The sequence below is a fragment of the Crotalus tigris genome, unplaced genomic scaffold (assembly GCF_016545835.1).
Source record: "Crotalus tigris isolate CLP2741 ecotype Arizona unplaced genomic scaffold, ASM1654583v1 scf7180000017833.3397121, whole genome shotgun sequence".
Classification (NCBI taxonomy): Eukaryota; Metazoa; Chordata; class Lepidosauria; order Squamata; family Viperidae; genus Crotalus; species Crotalus tigris.
Window position 1 is genome coordinate 2,417,899 of NW_024096661.1, and position 15,114 is coordinate 2,433,012.

General features: G+C 38.9%; 1 protein-coding gene across 6 annotated transcripts in view; it reads right to left on the reverse strand.

The window, feature by feature from the left end:
- Nucleotides 1-15,114, reverse strand: part of BACH2 (BTB domain and CNC homolog 2) — a 195,773-nt gene that overhangs the window by 118,288 nt on the left and 62,371 nt on the right. The window contains exon 1 of one of the 6 annotated variants that reach the window (XM_039343134.1): nucleotides 9,811-9,913. The exons of the other annotated variants lie outside the window; for them this stretch is intronic. The gene's annotated coding sequence lies outside the window, so the exon portion shown is untranslated. Of the gene's footprint in view, nucleotides 1-9,810; nucleotides 9,914-15,114 lie in introns of those variants that run through there. 6 annotated transcript variants of the gene reach the window in all.

A 15,114-nucleotide genomic window follows, 5' to 3' on the forward strand; every position in this document is an offset into this window, starting at 1 on the left:
TTAAGGTTACAAAATAGGGGAATAACTGAGAAATTGCAACCACAAATTTCCCATATTCAGATTAGGTTTTTAAATAGTGTTAAAAAATAAAATTTAACGCTGATCAGATCAGATGCCTAAGCCTACACAGAAAAAAATCTATCTGCATTTATGCATATTGTGGTAGGATATTTTCCAGTGTGGGAGATAACCAAATTTCTACAAGCATAAACAATGTATCAAGCATAATTTCAAACAATTGCAAAAAAGAGACACAGAAAAATATTTAGCCTGACCATAACTAAACTGTGGTTTAAATAAATTATTGTGCATCCTAGATGGATACCATGTTATCAAAGGCAGCTGATCAAAGGCAACTGTACCCCTCTTTCCCCAGTCCTGCCACGGCTTATCCACAAAAGCATCCACATAAATTCCCTTTCTGAACGCTAACTATAAAGGGTTAGGATCATTCACTTTGGTTTTGGAATTCATACATGACAAGTCCAGGAATGGAGTCATATCAAATGAGTTTTTTTTTAAAATTGTAATAAAAGCAACAAAATGAGTAACAGGAAAATGACATAGCTGAATCAAATTATAAACCTAGATTTATGTAAAAGAATTAATAATCACTGATAAAAGAAGTGGCAGCCAAAGAAAAAGGTATGAAAATACAAGCAAAGATAAAATTACGCAATGGAGCAAAGCAGTTCTAAAATATAAGTGATTCTCGCTTAACATCACAATTGGGACTAACAACTTCATCACTTAAGTGACACAGTTATTAAGTGAAACATCACATGATCCCACAGGACCTACAATCTCTCTTGTACCATGGTCAATCACACACGGTCATTAAGCAAGACATCGTGTAACTGCAGCTTGTGAGGTTGCTGCCAGCTTCTTCATTGATTCTGCTTGTCTGAAGCCAGCTGAGAAGTGCACAAGTGGCGATCATCAGACAGAAGAATATTGCAATGATCATAAACACCCACCGGTTGTGCATGTGTTTCAATCATGTGGCAGCAGAAATCCTGCAAAGGTCATAAGTGCGAGGACCAGTTATAAAGTTATAGCAGTTACTTTACTGCTGTAACTTTGAAAAGTCACTAAACAGGGCAGCTGTTAAGCAAAGACTATTTAATAAAAGTACTTCCCTGGGCTTCTGCCTATATTTTCTGTAACAAATTTATCCTACTGGTTCCAGAGCTTGGGAGAAGAAGGGAGTAAGGTAAATGGCTCCTATGCTCTTTGTCTACCTGAGAATTTGCAGTATTGACTGGCAATAAAGTAAATTGCTACCTGCCTTTCTTAATCTAAATCCCAATCTCACAGAAAGAGGTCAGTGCCTTTATAGAGCTATCAAATGTCTAGAACTGCTAGGTAGCCCAAAGACCTCTGAAACAATTACATGAAAAAAAGAAAATGAAGGAGACAATGATGTATAACACCAAAAGGCATGAGAACTACTGCACCCTGCCGCAACACCTTGCCAATGGCAAGTGGTAGCAATGAAAAGTGAAGTTTTAAACTTTTGTATCAATAATACTTTGCTTCTCTAGACACAGTAATGGTTGCTAATCTTTTATACATTGCATTTCTCTGAATTTAAATCAACACCCACTCTTGAAAGGAAGATTAGACAGAAAAAAACCCCCACTCTTATTTGCCTCCATTACCATATTCCCAGCAAATTTAAGATAATGTAAAGGTAAATTATTTGAGGGAAAAATTATCTCTGGTTCAAGTAAATGCAGTATCAGAAAATTAAAGGATGAAAAAGAGAACATTACTGAAAATGTGGGATTACTTACTTTCAATCCTTCTTAATCTTTACTTAACTATGTCTATCCAAGGTTATCTTTTTAAGTACACTTGGGTATGTACACTAAGATGTTAGCTTTGGATAAAAAGATGCTTGTTCACTACTTAGAGATTACACACGTGTTTAAGCTTTGAATATTCATGAATTTAGAAAACCAAAATCACATTTTCTTGAAGTCACAAACCATGGACTGATCAATAAAAATCAGAGAAAATCTGATTACAATGGATCCACAAAGACACAATGGAAAAACAGTCAGGAATGATATGAATAATACAATTTTCAGGTCAAGAATTCCAAGAGCCTTCAAAAATTCTGTGGCCTATGTTCTGATGATAGATTAGGATACTGGCATATTTAGGTAACAGTGTAATATTTCCAAATTAAAGGCAGACTCTATATAGTTACTTTTTTTCATAATTATTTTGAATACAACAAATTTCTTTCAACCTATTTCTCCCCAAAAAACTTGCATCAGCTTTGGGAGATGCTTTTAGAGTTATGTTCTATTTCTGTGTTTAGTTTAAGCAATGCTTAGTGCAATGATGGCGAACCTTTTAGAGACCGAGTGTCCCAAAACTGGCCCCGCCCGTGCTCCGCCCCCATCACCCGCCCCGCCTGCCCACAGGCCCACTCACCACCTCCAGGGCCCGCTGCAGATCGCCCAGACAGCCCAGCAGCGCTATGGCGGTCACACCCTCTGCCCGCGCCCTGCAGCATCAGCTGTGCACAATGGGATGTGAGGGCAGAGTCTTGTCTACACTGCCTGGCTGCTCCGCGTGGGCCATGCTCAGGGGCAACTCTCCTTCAGGGGGGCTGCTGGAGAGGGGGTCGCGGGGGAGGTGAGGCTGGGGCAACGGCATGTGTGCCCACAGAGAGGGCTTCGAGAGCTGCCTCTGGCACCTGTGCCATAGGTTCGCCACCACTGGCTTAGTGGTTAAAAACTCCAAGGGCTTTTTTCTAGGCCTAGAAGAATAAACTATTAAGCTAAATGGTCATTCTTTGTATTTAAATGGGACTGTGCTTATGGTAAATCTGTGCCAATTTACATATCCAGTGTTTACCAGCTCTTTTCCAACACATATATAAGCAACCCATGACATCTAGACAGCATCTTGTCCTTCTTGCAACAGGGTGGTGTAGAAGAGAATTATTTCTTGATAGCAAATGATAAGATGATTGAGGGAAAAAGAGAAAAATCTTGGTCCCAGAGCTGACCTGGCCACCTTGCTCCAGATTGTTGCTTGTCTGCCATTAATTCTATGCCATCTGCATAAAATCCTCAGAATTTGTGACATTGTTCATTTTGTTGATGCAAGAAATTTGAAAGAAAAAGAAAACAGGAAGGTGGTTTTTTTTTTTTAACAAAATTCCTGCATTAATAAAAATGAATGAGAAAAAGCTGCTCATCACCCCACACTGAACTGTTGCTATACGACCTGTAACAGTAAAACAGGGCAGTCACAAGTGCTGATGAAGTGTAATTATTCTAGAGGCCAGACTTTAGGGGAAAACCCTATATTCAAGAATACCCACACAGCTTTTTTTAAAAAAACAATCTGTGGAAAAAAGAGTCTGAGGTTTTAGTAACCTTTCAGAGAGAGAGAGAGAGAGAATAAAAAGCTGTACTACCAAAGTCTCACATCATGATTTTCCATTTAGAAAGGAAAACATTATGAATATATGTATGTTTTTTTTTACTTCTTTTCCCCACTCTCTTGGGCATGGTGCTCATCGCCGTTTCTTAGTGGAGGGAGCCAGCATTGTTCAAAGACATTTGGCCGTGTGGCTATATGCCAAAAGCCCATGGAACACTGTTACCTTCCCATCAAAGTGGTACCTATTAATCTACTCGCATTTGTTTTCAAACTGCAGGAGTTGAGGCAAGTAAGAGGACCTCACCCGTTGCATGGAGCTTGGGTCTTGAACCCGGGCTGTCAGCTCTTCCACCGACAAGCTCAGTGTCTTTAACTGCTGAGCCATTTTGCCCCCTTAGAAAAAGATACCATTCAGTAATTTAAAAAAATATTTCGATATTTGGTACTCCTGTTTTTCACTATCCTATCCTCTGAGGTAGCTCCTCTCTTATGCCATGGCTGCTTGTGATTGAATAGAGGGGGCCAAGAGTGCACTGGTGGGAGACAGAGTGGTTGTCATTCTCACATGGAGCACAAGGAGGACAGACAAAATAAGTTTCAGCCAACTTAAATGTTGAGCCTAGGCCGTTGTATGGCTTCTTTCACAATCTTGCTTTATTATTTTGAGTCTAAAAGGGTATTGTAATTCCTGCCTCTCCCCCCCCCCCATTCTCCTGAGGTGCATAAGTGACAACTGTAGATATGAATAATAGTCCAAGCTGGAACCTGTGATTCAGCAGATTTCTAATTGCTGAGCTTGGCCCATGTAGGAAGGAGAGATAGAAACAGTCCATTATCTCTATTGATTTGCATTACTTTGTCAGCACTAATGATGTTATCTTATTAAAAGAGATAACCACCTTTCTGGCTGCTCACCACTCTCTCATAAGACCCTCTTATGGTGCGGTAACTGTTATAAATACAGCTCAAACTAAAATCCGAAGCAAATCTTTAGAAGTTACTTGCTCTCTATTTCCCCCTCCCCTCTTTTTAATTGGGTTACATTTTTCCTTAATGTTAATCTCAGCTAAAGACATTGTGTGGGCAGAATACAGTAGAGCAGGGAACGTGGAGGAGGAATGAGAAGCTTAAAGAAACAATTAAAAGAGAAACTTTGCAAATAAAAAACGATGTCATTGGCAATTTCAGAACAGTGTTATTAACTAACTCTTGAATGCAAAGTAAACTATATGGTAGCATTTATCATTGGAATATGTGACATTATAAACAGCAACAATTATTCAGCTGCTTCCTATGCAGCAAGACTAGTAACACGGATGGAAAATGATGTTTCTACTTTTTTATAAAAACTAGTAATGATAAAAAATAGTAATTTACCATAATGAACGTTTTATACATAATTTCTTTCAGTGTGGGCTTTTGAAATACCCACTATTTAAAGAATCTATTTGCTAGCATTACTAATGCTCCCCTAGACAAACTTCAACATTAAAAAAAAACAAGCCTTACATTTGCCATTCTTTCCCCATGTAGGTGATAGATGTGATTGTTCCAATCCTGTAAAAACCATTTGCTTACAGAAATAGGATTTTGCAAATAGTATGTAATCTGGCAGATACAGTATAGCCAATTCTCAGTACGATACACGTAAAATCTCCAGTAAAATGCATTTCAAGTCTGTATTCAGAAGCCTATTGATGCAAAGATCCTTTATTGTATAGAACAGTGATGGTAGAACCTATGTCACATGTGTCAAAGATGACATTCCGTGACGTTCTGGATCACACACCAGCATTCACCAACACTCGACAACAACTATTCTTGAAAGCATGCCCTGTTCTCGCCTAATTTTCAGAAGCTGCGGATTCTCATGCAGGCCCTCCCAAAATGAATTTGTTTACCCTTTTTTTGGGGTAATTATTTGATGTTTCTTTTAAGTAAAACATAGCACCAGAATCAAGTTAGGCATTTTCTGAATTTTTGATAGGCCATGCTTAAAAGATTGTCCATCGCTGGGGTAATCTGGATCAGAGAGTATATTCTTCCTACAAATGTCAAAGTGTTATCCTGGTTGTAATTTTTAAAAAATGGTGTATGAGTTTAAAATAGCAATATTTAAAATAGCAACATTCAGTTTGCCAAATCAGCCCATAGATTATGAATAATTAAAACACATATTCTAGACCAGGCATGTCAAACTCGCGACGTCACGTGACGTTGCACGACGTATTGTGACGTTTTCCCCATTGCCGGTAACGGGGTGGATGCGGTTTCGTTGTGATGCATCCAGCCTGCGGGCCAGCAGTTTGACATGCCTGTTCTAGACTATTTTGATCTTCTGCAGTCCATAATTTATATAGTTATCCCAAATAAGATATTTAAGTGTTTATATCCACCAAACTTTGAAACCACTAAAAGCACATTTTGATATCTCAACAAACTCTCCTCAGAAATACTGTAAGAGTTCATATACAGATACATACGTATACACCCAATGCATTTCTGAGGAGAACAATGGCTTCCTGTCAGTTGTTTTACATCCACTAAGGATGAACCACAATCTTCTCTTGAACTGCAGTATGAAATATTGTATCAATATTGTACAACATCTTCAGATACTATATAATTGTTATGAAAATGTTCTATATGAAGTTGCAAATTAAAGTTGATATTAGGACTGTGCAAGGCTTTTGAGAAAAGTACTTTGCAATCTATTGCAAAGCACAACATGAAGCATGAAAGCAGCCATAACCTTTAAAGGCTTACATGGCTGTTTCAAAGCTGCCTTTGATCATTTATGTGTGCGTATGCACAAAGAGACTACTTCCATTCAGTTAGCCAAAAGAAACAGATGACATATAAAATTAGAAAAAGTGAACTTTTCTAATTAATAGACTTGTTTTATATTATCTCCTTTCCAAGCATAAGAATGCATTATGGCAGGGCTTTTCAACCAGTGGTACGGGTACCACCTGTGGTACATTGGTATCTGACAGGTGGTACGTGACCATCCTAGTGGTGGCGGGGGAGGGGAATGAGAGCACCGCCGGGCGGGCGGGCAGGTGTCTTGTTCGGCTGTGCCTTGGGGGGGCACTTTTTTCAGTGCCATTGTAACTTCACTAAGCAAACTGTTGTAAGTCGAGGACTACCTGTACTTTATCACTTTTTTCCTTTTTTTTTGTTCATCAAGTTTTTGACACTTTGCTAGGCGACTGGTGGTACTCGGATATTACCATATCCTAAAAGTGGTACAATGGGTGAAAAGATTGAAAAGCCCTGCATTATGGTCATCAATAGTTAGTTTCCAAGCTAAAAAAAGAATCACAATTGACTAGTAATTCCTACTTATTCTGGATACTGCTGCATGATCAAAATACTCAGGGTTGATGCCTTGTCATATAGTACCAATTTCATCTCTACAACTTTTGGTGTCTAATGTAATTTCACAAATTTATGTTTCAAAAGTTTCCAAAATGTGCATAAAAGAATATGCAAAAGATAATGAATTAAAAGTATTAATTCAGCTGATATATATGTTTGAATATATATTCAAAAAGGATGTTTCATGTTAAGCCCATATTCCTATGTATGTGCTAGAATAGAATAGAATCCAAGACACCGAATTCCAGAGTCTATCATCTTCACTTTAATAAAATCAAATATATAGAAACTTTTCCCCCTAGCATTGCAAATTAAACTGATCTTAAGACACAGAATAATGCAATTGTTCATAACTCAGAATGATATATATATATTAATTTTTTTAAATGAATACATTGGAATAAAGTTGACATTGTAATCAGTACTATACTTACACACACTAACAAATGATAACATTTATTTAACTTGGTTTGTGACTTACAACCACAACTGAGCCCAAAATTTCTGTTGTTAAGTGTGACAGTTGTTAAGTGAGTTTTGTCCCATTTTATGACCTTTTTTCCCACAGCTGTTAAATGAATTGCTGCAACTGTAACAGAGTTTTAAAGTGAATCTGGCTCCCTCATTGACTGTGTTTGTCAGAAGGTCGCAAAAGGGGAGCAAACTGCAACCATCATAAATATGAGCCCATTGCCAAGTGTCCATCTTTTGATCACATGACCATATAGATGCTGCAATAGTAGTAAGTGTGAAAAATGGTCATGTCACTTTTTTCAATGCCACTGTAACTTCGAAAGGTCACTAAATGAAAAGCTGTAAGTTGAGAACTACCTGCATGTGGTCACTAGGAGTCAAAAACAACTTGATGGTATCTAATCTAATCTAATCTAATCTAATCTAATCTAATCTAATCTAATCTAATCTTAATCTGAGATATATTACTTCCCTCCTTGCCATCTTCAAGACAGACTGATGATCTGAGGTACTGGGCTAGTTCAGAATGATCGAAACAAGCCCCACCTTGCACCTAATGCCAGGGATTATCTATAGGTAATAAATACTTTGCTTATTTCTTAAAGGAGAAGAAGGTGACTACTTAAATGTGTCCATGCAAGATGTTCTTGTCCTAATATGTACAGAATATGGAGGCGTGTGAATCAGAATGATTGACATGAAGGCAACAGTGTTATGGAATTTAATGGAAAGAAAAGTGCTTTAGGAATATGCAAAAGATTAGATAAGTATGTACCTATCTTTCTCTCCATTTCAATTTCCCTGCTAAAGCAATTTCCCCCTATATTTGACACACTCTCTCTCACACACACACTCACACACAGAGAGACAAATTGTAGGGTTTTCCAACTTTTTCACCCAAAGATCTGAATCCTATAACTGCTGACCAAGAGGGAAAGCTGTAGTGATAGAAAATTGGTTAAATTAGAATGAGCTTTTCCCCCCTTGATGTCTCATGAGATTCCATTAAGTTCACATGGAATCCCATAGTTCTGAAGATCACAGCTATACAGTTTATGCATATACGTAGGTTAATGTATTTATATTTCAGTGTGATTGCTGGTTAGGATTTAGAAAGATACAATGCTTTTTATAAGGTTCTGCTAGGACGGTGGACTTTCTCACAGGGGTGTACCAGTCTGATGTAGTGGTTAAAGTGTTGGCCTAGAAACCAGGAGATTCCGAGTTCTAGTCCCACCTTAGCCATGAAAGCCAGCTGGGTGACTTTGGGCGAGTCACTCTTTCTCAGCCCAACCTCCCTCAAAGGGTTGTTGTGGGGAAAACACAAGGAAGGAATATTATGCATGTTTGCTGTCTTGAGCTTCTTGTAAAGTAATAAATGTGGGATAAAAATATAATAAATAAAAAATAAATAAAATTTAAGAGAGAACTCTTAAATCTCACATATTGTAATATTTTCCCATACAAAAACCTATGTATTCTCCTGGGATGGCTGTTTTCTGTGTGAAAGGATGTGCAAGATTTTTAGATTTTAAAAGATCAATAAAAGATCAAAGAAAGCAGGCTAAAAATACCAGCAGAACATATTTCAAAGTACTTATTTAGACAAGCCAGCATTGACAAATATTTCAGTTTTGCATTTGAATAACCAAGCACAATATCTCTACATAATATAGCTTGATCTCCTAGTTTATGCTTTTTCTCTTGCAATATGTTTTAATTCTTCCAATACTTCCCAACTTAAATTTGCAAAAGTCAAAAATCCTCAACTTGGCATCCTCCAGATGTCTGTGACTGAAACTCTCGAGTGAGTTATAGGAAGGCAAGCACAGAACAGAAAACTGGTTTAAAGCTGTAACTACATCCTGCACATGCTAACACACACACACACACACACACACAAACATCCACACTACATCGCAAACTGTTCTTCACTACAATGAAAAATTCCAACTCTCCTCACTCTGCCAATTTTGTTTTGCTACTTGCAACAACAAACAAATCCACATCTACAGTTTGGAACACAAATACAACTAACTATCTCATTCAATCATCATCATCATCATGTGTCTGCATGCGACCATAAAATCAAATCCTCCACTTTCGGTCCGTGCCATGATCATTCTTATCTGAATGTGGTGGACTAACATCCCAACTGCTTCCCCAGTCCTGGCTGCCCCTTTAAATAATATGTAAAAAGCTTACAACAACCCCCCCCCCCAGACACACATATACAATGCTCACGTTTGCATTCCAGCCCTTTCTTCTACCCCCATCCCCCATATACTAAGCATGCTGGCGTCAAGACAAAGCAAACTCCTTTTGAATCACACACTGGTTTTCTCCCCCTCCCTTGAACGCGAGGGATATTTCTGATTCAAAAATACACAGTCCTGCCCAGTAGTTTGACTCTGTTGCCATTTGTAAAGTGAGCCGCACCCCCTACCCCCACAGAGATGCACACACTGTGGCTTTCATTGTAAGTGAATAATCTGTTTTCAAGTGTTCCCTCTGCCATGGCTCCACCCTCCACTGTAAACTAGACATTACCTTAAGGAAGGCTGTGTTCCTGTCTGGCTGCTTCACCGAAGATTTTCTACACCCTCCAGTAGAGTCAACAGCGCTGCACGTTCCCTCACCCACCCATCCATTCCCTCACTTACTTCTCCTCATTGAACTCCCCCTTCCCACACCCCACACTTCTCCCCTCCCCCTGTTCACTGCCTCACAGTGTTTTTGTGTAAATGATCTCACATGACTCAACAAATCCATCTGCCTCAAGCAGGCCACGTTTGGAGACTTCCCAGGAGGGAGGCAGGGAAGAATCGCTTTGTGGAAGAGACCTGGAGCTCTGCCCTTTCTCTGGCTCAAATTACCCGCCTGTCAGGCTTGACGGATCTGGCTAAAAATAAAAGGAAGCGGGCCATGAAAAGCAGATGAATGAGCACAGCAGTTCCTTAGATAACAGGGGGCCAACCGTTGCCCTCGGCCACCAAAACAGGAACTTCTAATGGCGAATTTATAAGGGCAAGTCTACCATCCAGGTAACCCTTTGCTAGGTTAGTAAATGATCCTGGAAGGAAATGGACTAAGCCAAGTCAGACATGCAGGGGAAACACAAGATTCTGCATCTCAGCTTGTAAAGCAGCCAAGCTCTACCTTGTTGTAGGAAGAGAAAGGGAAGCAAAGTGGCATTTTTAAAGCTGCCTATGACATCAGTTTTGTGATTTGTGCTAGCAAAAGAGCTGAAAATCGTTTGTGCAAGAGTATTCTCAGAGCCCGCAGTGGGTATTAAGCACTTAGCTTGGCAATGTAATGACACACTGTAACAATCTGTAATGTGAAGCAGTCAGCAAAGCTCTGGCCCCAAAAGCTATTTCTCCTAACTATTAACCATATGTTTGGCTCCTTAGCTATCTGAGCGGGTGTCCCAGCTTACCATCTGCTTCCCATCCACACAAGCAACTGTAAAGCACAAAGAATTTCCCTCTGAAGCTACATGCATCTTTTGGAATCTGGTTTTTTTTAAAAAAACTTTTGAGCAAGAATTTCTTCCCATTCACTGAACTGGAAACACAAGAGTGCTGCTGTGTTATGACAAGGCAAAAACAGGCACTCCTGCTTGTACATGGGATCACAAGCATGTGATATTGGCACACTGGCTTGTGGACAGAAATTAGAATTGGCAATGGTGACGCTTGAGACAACAGTGTTAAAAAACAGGGAGCATTCTCAAAACGGAGCCCTTCCTATACAATCAGATTTCTTAGAAATAAGTTTATTTATACCTACACACAAAACACACAATGGAGAGTAGAATTCTGACAATTTGTAGGTCGAGTAGTGGAGCAATAATTAAAATTGATAAATGACAGATATCTGTGGTAGGTAATATAGACAGGAGATGCACAAGTTTAAAATTTAAAATTATGCCTACTAGTCTATTGTCTGCATTTTGAAATAACATGATCTTCTCCCTTTAGGATAAAAGTTTAGGATAAAGCAAATTTAGGATAAGCAGCAAAAGCACCTTCAGCTTGTGCTGTGTAATCTCTCACCCTAGCATTTACTGTACTGATGCAAACAGCTGCTTCTTGGGTTACTACAAGTAATGCAGTCTAACACAGAGATTCCCAAACTGTGGTCTATGATTGGGTGTGGGGGGAAGTTGTAAACAAATGAAGGGGACACAATTATTTAAAAAAAATCTAAACAGGGTTGCATATGCTATTAGAACTTAATCTGGATTCCACTTTTTCTGCATAAACCTGCTACGTTTGAGAACTCCTGTGAGCCAAATACTAACATTTATTTACTACATTTTCCATGTGGTAAACAACAGTATACAAGAATACAACAAAGTCATAAGTTTTAGTTGTGGAAAGATTGCACCAATTTTTCTACTCCTACCATGATAGTGGCTTATGCTAATGCCTATTGGCATTGATTGGAAGTCTGGGAATAATGCCTCTGTTAGTTTTAGAGTGTTATTATGTGATTGGGGATGGGGTTGGGCCACAAGCTTCTATTTGTTTCACTATATTTGGTATTAATATAGATAATAAATGTCTTGAAAATTGTCCTTGAATAGGAAGAACATTTTGCTAGAAAGCTGGGCTAAAATGTTTCCTTTGTAAACAAAATTAATATAAATCATATATATGCAAGCATACATAAAATCTGCTTCTCTTGTCAAATGCCACCTACGTTTGAAATCTCGTATCAATCACGAATATATTTACACTGTTGCTGCAAACAATAACCTCTTTCATCCAATACATTCATTTGAGAAAACAGAATGATTTATGAGAAAATTAGGTAGCATCAGCTGAAACATACCACTTGATGAAAGGTGGAATTCTTAGTTAAATATTACACAAAAATAGAGAACCTAAAAAGCTTTGTTACTAGCCATAAAGGCATGTATGTGTGTCTCTGTGTGTGTTTAAAATGACAATTTTAAACACCCACCCCAGCTCCGCAAAGGCAAAAAAGTTGCAATATGTCATGATATATCACGTGATGCAATCGAGTTTGACACCTGTGCCACAGGAGATTTACCATAGTAGAAATATCCAATACTAGCAGAGAAGAGAACTGACATCAATTCTTATCAATTCTTATCATGACAGGCAGACATATGAATGGCTGCAATTCAAAAGGTAACTGATTCTCATCCCACTACTGAAATGGAACGTATGAAGCTGTTTTATACTGAAACAATTGTTGAGTGATCTAGTTCTACATTGTTTCTGCTCACTTACAGTACTTTCAAAGCAGAGGTCTTTTCCAGCCTCTGCTACCAGGAATCCTTTTAGGACGAGACAGATCATGCCAGTCAGACAAATCTTATTGCATTCTTTGATAAAGTGACAAAATTAGTGGACCAGAGGAATGCTGTGGATATAATTTACTTGGACTTCAGTAAGGCATTTGATAAAGTAGATCACAATCTACTACTTGATAAGATAGAAAAATGTGGGTTAGACAGCATCACCACCAGATGGATTCATAACTGGCTGACCAACCACACTCAACGTGTAGTCCTCAATGGAACTGCATCTACAGGGAGGGAAGTATGCAATGGGGTACCCCAAGGCTCTGTTTTAGGCCCAGTACTCTTCATCATCTTCAGCAATGATTTGGATGAGGGGATAGATGGGGAACTCATTAAATTTGCAAGTGACAACAAGTTGGCAGGAATAGCCAAGACTCAGAAGATAGGCTTAAGATACAGAAGGCTCTTGACAGACTTGAATATTGGGCACTATCTAAGAAAATGAACTTCAATAATGAAAAAAGGTTTATTTAGGCAAGAAATAAACATGTACAATGTAGGTTGGTATCTAGCTCAATAGTAGTAACTGTGAGAGGGATCCTAGTGGACAATCACTTAAATATGAGCCAGCAGTGTGCTGCAGCTGCCAAAAAAACCAACACAGTTCTAGACTACATTGACAGAGAGATAGAATCAAAATCACGTGAAGTGTTAATAACACTTTACAATGCCTTGGTAAAACCACACTTGGAATACTGCATCCAGTTTTGGTCACCATGATGTAAAAAAGATACTGAGACTCTAGAAAGAGTGCAGAGAAGATCAACAAAGATGATTAGGGTACTGGAGGCTAAAACCTATAAAGAATGGTTGCTGGAATTGTGTATGTCTTGTTTAGACATACCCAAAGAAGGACTAGGGGTGACATGATAGCAGTGTTCCAATATCTCAGGGGTTGCCACAAAGAACAGGGAATCAGTGTATTCTCCAAAGCACCTGAAGGCAGGCAAGAAACAATGGATGGAAACTAATCAAGGAGAAAAGCAACCTAGAACTAAGGAGAAGTTTCCTGACGGTTAGAATAATTAATCAGTGGAACAACCTGCCTCCAGAAGTTGTGAATGCTCCAACACTAGAAGTTTTAAAGAAGACATTGGACAAACATTTGTCTGGAATGGTATAGTGCTTCCTGTCTGAGCAGGGGGTTGGATTAGAGGACCTCCAAAGTCCCTTCCAACACTGTTATTCTGTTCTGTAACCAAGATTTCTTGGCATGCCAAGGACTGAGCACCCTCTCCAAAATGAACATCTTTATAAAAGACAGTATTAGCAATTCTGAAGATGATCACAGGTCAAGTCATGGGAGAGAAAAATCAAACCTCAAATGTAGAATAGTGTAGATATTGGTAACCTGTAAATGTCTGACATGCCTTTTGCCCAGAAGCATGTCTGAATAGCAAGGACAAAAGATTGTTATAGTTTCTGATGCCAACATTGTAGAGACTCTATAAAACATACTTTTTTCAGACGATGCCTTTCATATTAATTCTTAGTGACAGCCTGGACTGCATAGTAAATGCATGAACTTTCTGTTAACTTCTGCAAATGACTGGATATAGCAATAGCAATAGCTCTTAAACTTATATAGTGCTTTACAGCAGTCTGAGCTGATTACAGTGTCAAATATCACCCCCACAATCTGAGTCCTCATTTTATTGACCTTGGAAGGATAGAAGGCTGAGTCAATCTCAAGCCTGTTGGGATCGAACTCCAGCCTGTGGGCAGAGTTAGCCTGTAATACTGTATTCTAATCACTGCACCACCAGGGCTCTATATAAGGTTCGATGTGTGAGATTCGTGGGCAGGAAAATGTTGAGCATATTGCTGGTATAGTACTTGCTTTCTCTTCTTAAACTCTTTCATCTCATCACCCTGCTGTAGACGATTTTCCTATATTTTGCATCCTGGGGGATATCAGCCTCCATGTACTGAAAATGAGATTGAGGGTGGCTTGAGAATTCATAGCTGCGGACTTGTCTCAAGTCATCATGATTCCAACTTATAAAGACAACCACATAGTCAATTAGTGTTTATCTCAAAGAAATTAGGAGATCATCTGAAAGTGGAGGACATTAAGATTTGTCCATTGTCATGGTTGATTTATAATCTGTCTCCCTCATAGCTGCAAGCCATAGCCTTCTGTAAGGGTGGGGGTAAGATGGTCTGTCTGAGGCATTTACGGATCCAGTTGATTTCTAATGGGCACCTGGACAGTTTTCCTGACAACTGTGACCTGACCAATAGGTTGATATGGTTCTTTAATTGCTCTATGGAGGTAGGGAAAGTGTTTGATAGAATTATTCCTGAATTGTTGACCTGGATCTGCTTGAAGTTTATTAAGGGGCTCCAGGAGATGAAGCAACTTGGGAGATTCCTGGGGTGATCTTAGTTAAGAAAACAAAGATAACCAGAGGTAGTATGACCTCAAGTTCAAGTCTACCTACGGTAGTAAGGGCAATGAAACATTAATTCTTTTTTGCTTTTGTGGAATATCAATTTATGGCATTATTTAGGAG